The sequence below is a fragment of the Heterocephalus glaber genome, unplaced genomic scaffold, assembly GCF_053883595.1.
Source record: "Heterocephalus glaber isolate CG9 unplaced genomic scaffold, H.glaber_assembly_v1.0 deba00000901, whole genome shotgun sequence".
Lineage (NCBI taxonomy): Eukaryota > Metazoa > Chordata > Mammalia > Rodentia > Bathyergidae > Heterocephalus > Heterocephalus glaber.
In genome coordinates, this window is record NW_028258171.1 from 2,253,304 (window position 1) to 2,269,149 (window position 15,846).

Consider the following 15,846-nt stretch of genomic DNA (forward strand, 5'->3'; position numbering starts at 1 on the left):
CTTTCTTAGCTGAGTTCTTTTCATTGTTGTATAGATTAAGTATCTATACATTGTTTTTTATTTTAAGCCTTGGGGGTTAGGTGGAGTGAATATAAAATATCTTTTATTAGTACCTCTAAAACAATTTTAATTTTTAAAAATACATGCTGTTTGAACAAGGTGAATTTTCTCTCTGTAGGTAGAGCACTTCTCTGGGTTCTGGAGGAAATGTAAAAAGGTTTAACATAATCCTTGAAACTCAAGACTTCACATTCTGCAACTTTAATGGCACTACTGTCTTATCTTATTCTTTCATGGACTTCTTTAATTAAAGACTTTGGATGATTTTTCCTTAGGTTATGTTTTCCTGTGTAAACTCTTCCTTGCTTTCCATACTCTGTCAGTATTTGCCCCTTACTGTCTTATCAACCAGTAGAGTTCTTTCTTGCCTCTGTACATGTGTGATCTCTATACTTCAGAGTTACCATCCTTTTCAGATCTGAGTACTATTTAAAAATAAATACTGGGGCTGGGGATTTAGCTCAGTGGTTCCACCACCTGCCTTGTAAGCACAAGGTCCCAAGTTCGAAACCTGGTACCAAAAAAAAATATATTGAATTCATATTTCATTTTTTTCAAGTGGACTATCTTGACTACTGCAGATTTCTGTGATCTTTTTCCTCTGATCACCAACAAAGCTTATTTACCTCTATTATTTATTGTTGTTTCACATTTGTTGGTGTTCCTTCCCACAGAGGGTAGATTTCCTGAAGGAAAAGCCTATGCTATATACCTGCTTGAATTCCCTACAGTGACTGGAACAGTGAAGAGTTTATGCTGAGTACATACTGATTTCCTTTTGCCTGAAGCAAGCCCTGAGTTACTTAGTGCTACTGAAAGTATTATTTGGAGACTGATGCTGGTCAGTGAACTATTTTTGCTGGAATATTAGCAAAGAAACAGAGTAAGTTTTAGAAACTTTTATAACAATTCAACAGAATAATTGTGTAATATGTAACTTTAAAAATGTGACTATTTTGCATGTGTTTGAAAGGTTTCTGGTAATAATTTTAATTTCTTTTACAAAAGTGGCAGCCCAAGATGAATTAGAAAAACTTTAAAATTTCATCTTACTACAGATGGAGAAGCACTCATTGACACTCAAGGGATATTAGAATTTAGCAATTAAGTGATCAATGTATTTTGGACTAGTAGAGGAAGTTTTCATAATAAAGAGAGCTGTACTTGAAAGAGGTATAGGATTTGGGTGGCTGTAGAGTACTGGGTCATTTGGGGCTGGAAGGACAAGCTTTGGACCACAAATGGAGAAGTATGTTAGTATGTTCTATAGTGACCAGGACAAAAATGTCCAGGCAGAGTCACAAACCAAGTCAACGGAGAACTAACCTGGTATCAGATAACGTGAGCATTTCCTACTTACTTTGTTACCACTTGAGCTATGGCATGATAAAGACTTTTCATTTCCCATGTTTATGCATGGTTTTCTTCAAGATTAGTAGTAGTGCATATATTTAAAAATTTTCATGTTTGAATTTGAAGCATTTTAAAAAATGTAGTCCTTAAAAATTAGATATTGGTTTTAATACATGATTGGTATTAATACATCATTGCTAAATTTATTCTAGATTTACTGTGAAACTAAATTAAGAGAAAATATAAATTAAGAATAATTGACAAAATTGTTTAAATTAAAAAATCTGTTTTTATCTTGTCCTGTTTTCAATATCAATACCTTTCCTCATCATTGTTGAATTTTAGATTTTAGTCATGAATTCAGAGACCTGAGACTTTTGAAAAGTGATATGAGGGCTGGGGATTTAGCTCAGTGGTTCCACCGCCTGGTTGCAAGTGCAAGGGCCAGAGTTCGATCCCCAGTACCAAAAAATAAAAGTGATATGAATATTGTTCCTACAGAATTAGCATTTAACGTGTAGTATAAAATGTGAATTGCACTAGCCATTGTCTTATTATGGTAAAATAGAAATAACATAAAAAGTTACCATTTTAACTATGTAAGTGTACAGTTCAATGGCATTCAGTGTAGTCACATTGCCATCTTCTGCAGACTTTCTCATCTGTACTCATTAAATAATAACTACCCCCTTTCCCTCTCCTCTGAACTAATTATTTTAAATTTATCTATTTCTGTATTTTCTTGTCCTATTTGTTACTTTTATAAAAGACTATTCTTTCATTATTTTTTATATTATGGAACTGGCCCAGATGCTGAGCAGTGTTGTATTACATTAATAAAGAAGGTTGCACAATTTTCCATGATATTAGTTGGTTTTCTTGGTGATTGAGTCTTGTTGCATCATATTCTTTATCTTTCATCCAAACTCCAATTAAATGTGCAATAGTACAAAAGCTGTATTTTTGTTTCAGAGCTTACAAGGAAATATCTGTACCAGCCTCATGATTTTAAATAAAGATTGAACTGAAATATTGCTTTCATTTTTGTCTGACAATTTGAGTACATAAATGAACTTATTTTCAAAATTATTAAATATGAAAGTGGATGGTAGCTTGGTCATTTTTTTAAGCTTGATGAGATTTTTATAGCTAGATATATTTGGAAGTGTCCTGATAGTATTTTTTCCTCTCTAGCTTCTTTTTTATGTCATGTTCATTTGCATCTCTTTCTTCCCCTGACCTGACATTCACTTATTTCACGTGTTTTTCTCTATTAGCCTTTTGCTTAGACATCTCACCTTTTTCATTTTCAATTATCTCTCTATGGGGGAAAAGAAAAAAGTCCTCCTGTTTGTATTTCTTGACTTTGAATCAAATTATGAACCTAGAACTGTGACATGGAATTTTTTCACATATGGTCTGTTGATACCTCAAACAAAACACATTTATTGTTGGACTCATCATTTTTCCATCCACTGTAAGTCAGCTCTTTATTTATTTATTGGTGCTGGGAGTTGAACCCAGGCCATGGCACTCTACCACTGAGCTACATACTTAGATCCCCCTCACTTTTTGAAAATGGCTTATATTTGTCATTACCAAAGTTTCACACATTGTACATTATCATCTGTCCCTTTGCAACGATCCACTCATTGGTTAGGGCAAAACTGATAAGCACAACTAGTAGATAAAAGACTCAAGAAAAGTTTATTTCTTGCAGCAAATAAGGAGAGCACTGGGTGTAATTTTCAATGCAGTACTTCTCCTTGAACAAAGAGAGCACAGGGAAACTCATGCATGTTCATATTGAAAAGACATCATTACAGGTAGAAGCAACTGAGCATGCTCACTTGGAGAGCATGCTTCTTATTTGATCAACAGTGAATTTTCCGAGTGGTGAATTTAGCGTTATAATTAGACCATAATAATCAAAGTTTATTCTATGTCACCTAGAAGAGAGGCTGGGAAACCTTAGCTGATTTAAGTAGGTTGCCTATAGTTTTCTCTGAAGGGCCTTATTAGAAACAACAATAACAAGGAATTTGAAGAATTTTAACAGTTACTCACAAGGATAGTAGCTTTTCTTCCTTCAAGGATAGGTAATTACCCCTAAAAGTACCTACCTAGTAGCTAACATTTTTTCTTATTTTCTGTAGTGTATCTAATGTAGGGCCCAGCTTTTCGTTGCTGAGGCAAAGTACTAGAGAGAAACAGCTTTAAAGAGAGAAAGTTAATTTTGGCTCATATTTTAGAGATTTCAGTCCAAGGTTGGCTTGACTCCATTATTTCTGGGCCAGTGGTGAGGCAGTACATCATGGGAGAAGGGAATGGTGGAGAAAAGCTGCTTACCTCATGGCAGCCAGGAAATAAGAAAAGGGAAGAGCCAGAGAGAAAGGAGTCAGGAATTAGATAGCATCATCAAGATCATGACCCCATGGCCCACACCCTTGAACTATGTCTCACCTTCTAGGTTTCCATTGTCTCCACTAATGCCATCAAATTATGAATCCATCAGTGGAGTGGATGTTGATCCTGATATATCAACTTCATTAAATTAAAAGTGCCTAGCAGATTAATAAAGCATGCTCCTGGGTGTGTCTGGGTGGGTCATAGACGTGTAGTCTTGAGTAGTATATATGGTCCTTTCCCTATTTCTTTTTGGCACTGTTCCCCTGCTCTCTTCCTGGCTACCATGAACTAAGTAGCTTTGTTCCACCATACTCTTCTGCTGTGATGTTTCTGCCTTGGAGCCAGCTCAGTATAGACTGAAACTGACTTACATTAATTCTTTCCTCCTTTAAGTTATAGGTGTTAGATATTGTGTCTCAGTAACAGGAAAGTTGACTAATACAGAAAATTGGTACCAGAAGTAGGGTTGTTGCTGTGACTGTACCTGACCATGTGGTGTAGAAGCACTTGGAACTGGTTTATGGGAAGGTTTGGAGATGCAGCCCAGAGAAGCTTTAGAATGGAGTAATCAGAGCCTGATGGTTGATTTTGGTCGGAGTTCAGAAGACCAGAATGCTAATGGGAATGCAGGTAGTAAAAGTCAGGCTCAAGAAGTTTCAGTTGGGAATAAGGACTACATTGGCAATTTGGACTAGAAGCCATCTGTGTTCCACTCTGACAGAAGAATTGTCTACATTTTGCCCATGTCCTGAGATGTTGGCAAGACTGAAAGGGCAGTGGACAAATTAATCTGGTGGAGGCAATTTGAAGACAGCCCAACATTCAGGCTGTGGTACTACTAGCCGTGTTTAGTCAGATTTATAACGGGAATAGAGGGCAGAGGGAAGAGCAGAAAAATTTGAAAAAAATTTAAGACTTTGACCCAGAAGGAACCATGAATAAAGTTGGGGCCAAAGGAAGTATGAGTGCTAATAAGATTAGCACCATAAAAAGAAAGCAAGCACTTTGTACAGGGACAAGAAGAAAGATGACTTAACAATATTTCAAAAATCAGCGATGGACCAGGGATTTAGCTCAGTGGTTCTGCTGCCTGCCTCGCAGGTTCAGGGTCCCGAGTTCAATCCCTGCTACCAAAAAAAAGAAAAAAAAATCAGCAAGATACTCATCACAGCCTCAAGCGTGTAAAAGTATAAACCTTTTATTTTGAGAAGAGTGTGTCTGGGATACCTTCTTCTTTTTCTTTTTTTTTTAAATTTTATTTTATTGGTACATTTTAGGTATACAATATAATGACATTCATCATTGGAAATTTGCATCTTTACATACTCTCTCTTGGTTCTTATTTTTCCCCCTTCCCCTGCCCTCCCTTCAACCCCTCCATCCCTCCCTATTTACAAAGACTTTGTTTCCAGTTTTTCATTTTCTCATATTAATTCCATTCCCTTCTATCCTTTCTCCTACCCCTCCCACTTCCCCTTCCCCTTTGCCCCTTTTCTTCCTGTTTCACATTATCTACTATACCTTTTAGTCCTTATTTACACTTTCAGTTTCTCACACTGGAGAAACTACTCGGCATTTACACATGTGTGTCCTATTTATTTCACTTAAGAGTATGGCCTCAACGTGCATCCACTTAGCTATAAATGTCTCTAGTTTCTCATTCTTTATGGCTGAGTAGTACTCTGGGATACCTTCTTGAGAAGGGCCTCCTAGGAAATTGGTTTCCCAGGATTCATTTCACTCTCCTCAGCCATCTAGTCACCCAGAGGCTGCTGCAGCTATGGTTCATGGGGGCCAGCTAGCTGTATTAGGTTATGTGGAGTTATGAACTTGCTATTGTCTTTATTTGGAGATTAAGTATGATTTAGAGGATGTGTTTGGGTGTGAAGTTAACAAGGGGTGGATTTGGACCAATCCTGGTATGTCAGCTCCTTTGGATTAAGCAACACCTAGTAGATTATAAAGCATGCTCCTGGGTGTGTTTGGGTGGGTCATGGAGGTGTAGTCCTGAGTAAGGTACATGGTTCCTCCCTTATTCCCCTCTGGCACTATTCATCTGCTCTGCTTCCCAGCTGTCATGAACTAAGCAGCTTTGCCCCATCACACTCTTTCACTAGGATTTTTTTTTTTTTTTTGGTGGGGGTGTGTGTGTGGGGTGTGGGCGGGTCTGAATTGGGTCCTTGAGCTTGTGAGGCAGGTGGCGGAACCACTGAGCTAAATCTGTGGCCCCAACTAGGATGTTTCTTCTGTCTTAGAGCCAGCTGACCATGGACTGAAACTGATTCAAGTCAAACTTCTCTTCATTTAAGTTGGGGGTATTTGAATATTGTGTCTCAGTGATGGCAAAGCTTACTAATACAAATGGATTAATCCATTAATGAATTTAGAGCTTTCATGATCCAATCACCTTCCAAAAGCCCAAATTCTGAACACCTGAGCCATTTGGGAGACATTTTAGATTCAAATCATAACTGGTCTGATTGTTTGATGCCTAGGCTACTGCAATATTCTGCAGTCAATAGAATTTTTTCTCAAGTACTGAGAACTCTTTCTTCATAATTCTCACATGAATGTTATAAATATTTTTTTTAGATTATAGTTCATTGAATCTCTCCTGACCATTGCCCTTTTTGTCTTTATACCCCTATGAAACCTTGCATCATAGTTGGTACTCAACAAAGGTTTTTGAGAATATTGTATTCTGAGAAGAATGTCTTTTCTTTCTAATGTATTTTGTACAGCATTTCCAGGTCCTTCTGTTCATTAAACATACATTTATTGAGTGCTTATTATGTGCCAAGGACTCTCTTATGCATTAAGGATATACTCAGGGATAAAACAAAAACTTATGACCTCTGGCTTATAGTCTAGGGTATTTCAGAAACCAGTAAGACCCTACTCATCACAGGCTCATAGTGTAGTGGAAGAATCATAAATTAGCATATATATAGCATGTTAGGTGGGGGAAAACTGCAAAGTATGAAAATTGGATGAAGGAGTGGGATAAGAGATATCAAGGGCAAGAGACTGACATTTGGATAAGGTGTTCAGGAAGGCTTTCTGTACAGGCGGTGTTTGAGTAAAAACTTGAAGGATGTGAGGCAAAAAGCGAGTATCTCGGGGAAGAGAGTTTCAGATAAAGGAAAAAGCCAGTGTAAAGGATGCTAGAAACAAGTGTGACTGACATGCCTGAATACCGGGGAGCAGCAGAGTGAGTGAGCAGGAAGATCACTAGGAAGCACAGGTAAGTGTTAAAGGGTGAGGAATGGAGAGGGAGGCTACTGATTGAATAGGATCTCATACGTCACAACTAGGCTGTATTCTGCACGAGATGGTTAGCCATCAGAGGCTTTGAACATACAAGTGACATGTTCTGATTGACACATTAATAGAATCACTCTGGTAACTACATTGAAAGGACAGAGGAGGCTGGCAGATCAGTTAGGAACTCTGACACAAATCCAAGGGAGACGATGATGGCTCAGACTTCAGTGAGAGCAGTGGGAGTAGTGAGAGAACTTGGCTTGGGATATATTTGGAGTAGAACTGACAGAAATTTTTGATAGATTGCTGGTGAGTTGTGAGGGGAAAAAGCAGATTGAAGGGTTATTTAAGATCTTTGGCCTGAGCAGCTGAAAAAGCAGAGTTGCCACTAACTGACATGAGGGTGGTAGCGCTGAGAGGAGCAGGTACAGCAGAGGCTTTGAGGAATCCATCTTTGAATATGCTAAGGTTTTTGATGCCTGCTTATTATCCAAATATAGCGAGGCTGCTTAGGTGCATGTGAGTCTACTAGACTGAAGTTTAGAAAGATCAATATACAGATAATATTTAAAACTGAGACCAAATGATTCTATAGAAAAGAATAAACCTTTGGAAATTCTTTACTACTTCATATTTCTGCTTAGTATATCCCTCCAAAAGCTCTAGGTTTTCCATTGCTGTTCATTGTGTAATTTCATACATACCTCTTACTTCCATCACACTGGAATATTTATGTTGCACGAGCTGTCCTTTTGCATTACTTCCTTCCTATGGTAAATTTTTATTCCTTTTACTTAGAATGTTATCTCTCTTGCTTTCTAACCAAATTAAATCTACTCTTGTCCAAGCAGCTTTGTCTTATTACCACAAAGATCTATTTTTTCCAACACTAGTTGTTCAATTTCATTTTGCAAATTCTGCTTCTTTATTCCACTCTTCCTAATCTTAATCTGTGTTTTAAAATTCACTATATTTTTATATGTGTCCTTTTTTCCTAATATTAAGCTAAATGAGGTTTATGGCAAGGACTAAGATTTTTAGTACTTTGTCTTCTGCAGCGATCAGAACTCCAGTTCTACTTCTCAGAGTCAATCTACAGAGAAATAGTCTATCCAAACACTAGAAAGCTGGAGGAAGTGAGCCTGTTCAGGAACGTCTAGGCATTGATTCTGCTTTTTCACTTTAGGTAAAGTTATGGGCTTATTGATACTGGATGTGGCTTGAGGATGTGCAGGAACTCAGGTGTTTGTAATTTCTTCACATTAAAATCACACCTTGTTAATGATGTCCTTTTCAAAATGATGATATAAGTCCTGAGCACGAGAGAGAAGTGGGCTAGAATAATTGAGGTTGGCAAATATGGCAAAACCCTGCCTCGCCCTCTCCCAGGCACTGCCTGATTCTGGGGGCTGCTGGAAGCTCTGCTGAGACAACGCTGCTCTGTTCCTGCTCCGTGGGGCGTTTTCACTGCCGAGAGTTTGGATGCTTGGTTAGGTAAGTAAAAAATTAAGAGTAAATGTATTGTGTGTGCGTTTTCCCCTGTAGTTTACAGCTGATGGCCAACATAACAGTCTCAGTTCTGATGCTTTACATGTATTAACTCTTGTAATCCACATATCAACCATATGAATTAGCCATTTTCAGGAAAGAGAATTGTGGAACAAATGACTTTCTTAACTAGATCTATTAATACCAACTAGAGGAATGACTGTTGATCTAGAGCAGGTGTGTCCAATCCACAGGCCACATATGACCCCGGCCAGCTGCTAATGCTGCCCCATGCAAACTTCTATCCTTATTGGGTGGTTTTAGTGGTATATTTCATGAATTATTCTGTGCTGTTCAAGCAGCCTTCATCGGCGACAACTGAACCAAATGCTTTGTAGGGAAGAGCTCAATGCAGTGCTAGCCCTGTCTCCCACGCCCCGCCACATGTAGTAGTAGAATCAAAACCTGCATGTATCAGACCTTACATGCACCCATGTGACTTGGTGAGTAAAATGCAATGATTAACAGTGTTATTTTAACCTGCCCACATGTGTGTGTGCCTATGAAGGTGTTCCTATTTTACAAGCAGCCCAAGCCAATTCCTCTTTATTTAATGTGGCCCAGGCAGCCAAAATGTGGGACACTCATGATCTAAGGCATATATATAATATAATATAATATAATATATTATATTATATAATTATCATGATAAATATTGTATTTTTGATTGATATATTAATATAAATATATAATATATAATTATAATATATATTATTTGGGTTTTTTTGAGACAGGGTCTCGCTTTGTAGTTCAGGCTGGCCCTGAACTCACTATGTAGCCCAGGCTAGCCTTGAACTCTTGGCGATCCTCCTGTCTCAGCCTCCTAAATTCTGGGATTACAGGCGTGCTCAGCCATCCCTGACTAGGGCTTGTATTTTTAACTATCATACTATACTAGTCTATCTGAAATGCCACAAGCCAATTTTAACTATTTTTGTCTTCTGGTGGATCTTTCTATTATTCAAAATATGTTTGTGGGCCAGGGATTTAGCTTAGTGGCACCGCGCCTGCCTCACAAGTGCAAGGTCCTGAGTTTGATCCCCGGTACCAGGAAAACAAAACAAAATAAAATAAAATATGTGTGTACTACTATTTCATGATTTATTAATGAAGAATAACCATTGACCTACCTACTCTTGTGCTATACTACTTCCTTCTTTAAATTTCACATAGTTATATATAATTGTTGTTGTTCCCCCTATTGACTTTTTTCACATCTAATATGCCTGAACCTCTGTTCTGGCTTGTGTCTAGATGTCTACCCAAAGCCTCATGCAGTTATAGGTGGGGCTTTTTCAGCTGTAATTGAATCTAGAGTATGTGATTGATTCATGGTGCAATGCTAGGATTAAGGGTGCTAGGATTAAGGGTGTGTGGTTACTAAATCAGTCCACTGATTGGTTTGGCACCACACTAATCCTGGTAGCCTGGATACAATAAAAGAGACAGAAAGAGGCTTGTCTTTTCTCTTGCTTGCTTTGCTAACTTCTGCCTGCCATGAGCTGTTTTTCCTCTTCAGTGCCCCTCTGCCAGGCCACCCTGCCTTGGAGCCAGCTGATTATGGACTAAAACCTCTACAAACTGTGAACTAAATAAACCTTTTCCCTTTTAACTTTAGATATTGGGTATTTTGTCTCAGCAATGAGAAAAGTAACTAAGACAACCTTTATTTCATATTCCATTCTTGGTAGATGTGGTGTTACATGCCTGTAATCCCAGCACTCCAGAAGCTGAGGCAGGAAAATTGCTTCGAGTTCAAGGCCAGCCTGAACTACATAGTGAGACCCTGTCTCAAACAAAACAAAACAGAACAAAGCAAAATGTGTGGAGACCACTGGTTTTCAGGATAAAAAATTTCATATTCCATTAACTTTTATCAGTATCTCTTATTTCCTTTTTTATAATGTGAGGGTATTATCATTGCTACCCTTTACTTCAACTTCTACCTTCCTTCTGTCTTCTAATGTTTGTCAAATATTTATTCACTTTATCAGAGTTTATAATATTTATATATTATTTAAGGAAGGTATTATAATATTATGGTTAAGAATGTTGACATCAGAGCCAGGCTGTGTTCAAATCCGAGCTCTGCTATATCCTAGCTATGTGACTGGGCAAGTTTTATTTAATTAAATATTTGACATTTTATTTAATTTCACTGTGCCTCATTTTCCTCAGTTATAAAATGGCTATGATAGTGGTACTTAAGTCACACAACTCTTTTCAGGGTTAAGGGATAAATAAAGCATTTAAAACAGGGTCTGGTATATGTTAAGTACTATATGAATGGTTGGTATTAGTGTTACCATAATTATTCTGTAATGATAATTAACTCATGCTTTCAATTGATTTGAAAAGTTAAAAACCAACATATAACATTTAACTAGTTACTATGACTATGCAATGCAAAATCAAGTAATACACTATGATTATGTTTCTTTATTTCTGGGTTCAAAGCCAAGACCCTAACATAAGTGTGGAGGACCAAGGCCAAATGCTGGTGATGTCATACCTGCTGGTGGGAGTACAAATGGTATAATCCCTTTGGAAGACAGTTTAGCAGTGTCTTATAACATATACTGATCATGTGACCCAACAATTGTACTACTGTATAATTACCAAATTGATTTGAAAATGGGTGTTCATACCTGTGTTTTATTCATAAGTACCAGTTTCATTCATAATCATAAAAAATTGAAGGCAACCAAGAAGTCCTTCAGTAGATGAATACATAAATAAACAGTGGTACATTACTACTATTATTCTGTAATAAGCAGGAATGAGCTATTAACATGACAAAATGGATATATCTTACATGCATTTTGCTAAGTTAGAGAAGCTGGATTGAAAAGGCCACATAATGAATGATTCCTCCCAAATGGCAGAGCAAAACTATAGGAACAGAAAGTCAATTAGTGAATGCCAGGGATTTGAAGCGGGGTGGGTGGGGGGATTATTTAAACAACATTAACATAGGGGACTTTTTAGAGTAATGGAACTAAATTTATAGTAGTAGACTTACTGTTTTTTATTTAGTTTTTTACAGACAGTGATAAATGTTTTTATTTGTTCTTTTTTTGTTTCTTCATTACATTACTTTTCTTCAAACGTTAATACTCAAAACGAGTATTAACAATTGTGTTAGGAGTCTTCAGGAGATTTTGGCAGAAAATAGATTTCTTTCTGATAATCTTTAGCTGGATGTTGGAGAGTTATCTTTAGCTAGTGGCTAATACCATAGTTTGTGATATTCTAATTTTTCCCCATCTATTCCCATTCTGATCACTACTTAAATAGACACCCTTTATTTTCCTCTTGCTTATCATTTTGTCAATTGCCAGAGTATTATTTGTTCACTCTTGAGAATAGATTACACAAGATTCTGAGTAAGTAGTTTAAGTGCCAACTCTTATAGCTAATAGACCTTAAAGCATTGTAGCTAAACAAAGGGGGAAAACCCCACTATTATTTGTTCACCCTTGAGAACAGATTACACAAGATTCTGATGTACTTGTCCATGTGCCAGCTCTTTCTTGTAGCTAGTGTACCTTAAAGCTTTGTTAGCTAAACAAAGGAAAAAGTATCTTGAATGTTTCCTTTTGTGTAGTATGGGAAATGTTTTAAAAGTTATTTTGTGGAGTGGAATGTGAGTGATTGGGTATATTGAGATCTCTCTGGGAATAATTTTGGGATAAGTAAACTTTTTCTTTTTTTTTGTTTTTTGTGGTACTGGGGATTGAACCCAGGGCCTCTTCACTGAACTACATCTCCATACCTTTTTAATTTTTTATTTCAAGACAGGGTTTTGCTAAATTTCCCAGGCTGGGATTGAATTTGTGATCCTCCTGCCTCAGCCTTCCAGGGTATTGGAATTATATCCACCATCCCCTGTAACTAATTTCCTTTGTCACTGTAACTTCTGTTTTAAAAAAACACAAAAACTCAAAGATACAATCTCACTGAATAGCAAATGGCTGTTGGCTCTGGGTGGGCAGCACCTTCAAAAACTATTGCATACATCAAAAGAACAGGAGGATTTCTGTTGCACATTAAGAATTCACATAAATGTTTCCATTTAGTGGAATACATAGGACACACATGTGTAAATACTGAATTGTCTCTCTGGTGTGAGAAACTGAAAGTGTAAATGAGGACCAAAATGTATAATAGATAATGTGAAATAGGAAGCAAAGGTTCAAAGGGGGAGGGGAAGTAGAGGGGGTGGGGAAAGGAAAGAAGGGAAAGAAAAAAATGTTTTAAAAAAGGCTATTATAGGCCGGGGATTTAGCTCAGTGGTTTCGCTGCCTGCTGCGCAAGTGCAAGGACCTGAGATCGATCCCCAGTACCAAAAAGAAACCCCCCCAAAAAACCACAAAAGGCTATTATATAGAGCTACTAAAATAATAAAAAAATTAAAATTCAAAGTAGGCTAATACAGCAATTTGAGAACTTTTCCTGTTCCCTCTGGGTTAGGACTGAGGTCCCAGTGCTGAGAAGAAAGTATGTTAATACGTGGCAATTCTAAAGAGGGCTGCTGCTCCATCTGTGTAAAACCTCCTGTGCTACAGTCCTTTCCGGAGACACAGGTATGTATAAGCAGCTCCTTGCATTGGTCACTGTGCCCTGCCTTGTAACTGCCAGCTTGTCTACAGTTAGTGACTATTCAATTTAGTGCTCGCTCACAGGCCAGGCCAGTGACCCATGAGAAGTTACTCTGAAGGTACTGCCCACCTAGAGGCAATAGTCATTGGCTGGTCAGTGCGACTGTATCTTGGAGTTTTGTTTTTAGACAAAGTTACAGTGAGAGAGGCAGTTGGTTACAGGAGCAAAAATCAGAAAAATATAGCTAAAACAGCAGTCATGTCAGTGTTGAAGCATTCAAATAGAGACCCACTGACTTCTGCTACATCTGCCTGCATCCAAATTTTAAAAAATATCTTTCACCTGATCAGATTCTTTTTCAGTTTCATCATTATTAAGCTTGTTTTCAGGGGTAATGAAGGTTTAGTCTAGTGAGCATAATGTTCATAGTTTGTCAGTTTATGGAAGATACTTTTTTCGGCTTCCATTTTCCATACATATCGACCTGAAATCCTTATCTGAGCTGCCATAGTTGTTAAACCAGTGATTCTGCTTGAAGTTTCCGCTGAGGTTCTTGTCCAGTTGAACTATAAGGACTGACAGCTTCTCCTGTTGTCATCATGGCTCTTTTAGGCATGGGGAGTGTGATTAGATTTTATTCTATTTTTTATTAGTACATGTGTGCAGTACATAATGATTGCATTCATCGTGAGGAGTTGGTACGTGCACATGACACAAGTGTGATTAGATTTTATATGTCAGGAAAGGAAGGCTTTGTAAGGTCATTTATTTTACAGGGTAATAATCTCTTTTTAAGCGATATTCTCAATTCTATTCCAAAAAGTGCCACTGCCATATGAAAATTTTGCTTCTAAACAGAAAACATGTAATAGTTGAGACTTAATTTAGAGGTTATGCTGTTGGCTTTTGGTGGTTTGGAACAAGAGATTCATGTTGTCATATGGAAGAAATCTAAGAAAGAGAGAAGAGAAGGGAAGAGAGGAGGGGTGGGACCAGAGGGGAGGGGAGCGGAGGAGAGGGGAGGGATTGAGAGAGTGATTCCAGATTTATGTTTTCCACAAGGAACCCAAAAGAGCAATCCAATCTCTATAATTAGCTATAGGCCTCATTGAGTTTCTGCAGTTTTTTTGAGAAAGAATTGTATTGAAATTCTCATGGTGCTGCCATCTCTGCCTATTAAGTAGCCAGTTAAGATAACTTTCCCTCCAAGTTTGGGTTGTATGAGTTAGACACAGAACATGCAGGGAACCCCAGTCCAACCATCTGACGGCTTGAAATGAGGTGTTTTTTTAAATTATAAAACAATTTTTGTTTTTATTTGTAACGGCTTTTCTACCAGATATTATTCAGCAACCTCTCTGAGAATCATACTATATTTACATAGCAGATCTTGGCCCTTCTCCTTCGAACTGACTTATATCTTAGGAACCTTTTTTAACAGTTGTAACTCTTGGATGAAGGACTTCAGTCAACTTTTATCTTTGGTGCTAAGCACAGGGCCTGGCAGGTAAGAATTTGTTGAACGAGTGAGCGAATGACTGAATGACCCCGGTAGCTAGACAGCTTGAGTTGCTCTCCCAACACTCTTTAAATGAGAGCTTTTATCAGAGTTTCCAACAGCCTACACAGGGCAGCTGTAGTGGTATACTACTCTTAAAAGAAAGAGAGCAATCACTTAAAAAATTTAATTCTACATATATTTATTATATTAGGCAAATTCTAGTTGTCAAGAGAGACACAAAGATAAGCACAACATTAGTCCTATAATATAGTGGAGGCAACAGAGATGCTTGTAAGTAACTTTATACAAGGATGGGGAAATTTTGCAAAGACTTCATGGATGGGGTGGTTTTTGAGCAGGTCTTCAAAGGCTGGAGGAATGTGTCCCTCTAGGCGGTAGTGCAGGAGAAGAAAGAGCTTTCTTCTGGAGGGAAGAGCCACACAAGCAGAAGCAGGGGAACAAGGAAGAAGGAGGCACAATTTGGGAAAGGCAGAACAGTACAGCTGTGTCTTTGTGGAGTGACTGGAAAGGTAACATGGAAACAATTGTTTAAAGGGTTTCAAATGCCTACCAGCATTTTGAGTTTTAGTTTGAGTAAAACTGAAAGCCATCAAATATTTTTAAGCAAGGCAATGATATATGAGGGAGGGAACTGTATAATGAAATAGTTCTTACTTGGCGTTATGGATGAATCCTATGTGAAGTGTGTAGGAAATAACCAAGCTAGATTTTCATTCAAATTGAATGCCTCAGAATTTATGGGGTGGAACATGGGTGTGTGGATTAAGCTCCACAGGTACTTCTGATGCACAGTAGTAATTAAGAACACCTGGGGTAGAATGGTCATTAGAGAAGCTGTCTGAAAAAACTAGATTTGCTTAGTGCTCAATGATCTAACTTTTATGAATTTCAGTTTCAATTTCCACATGTTTATGAATTTTTTTGAGTTTCTTTTGTTATGGATCTCCAATTTCATCACACTATGGTCTGATAATATACAGGGGATAACTTCAATTCCTTTACACTTACTTAAACATGTTCTATGTGTGAGTATGTGGTCTATTTTGGAGAATGACCCATGTGCAGCTGAGAAGAATGTATATTTTGAT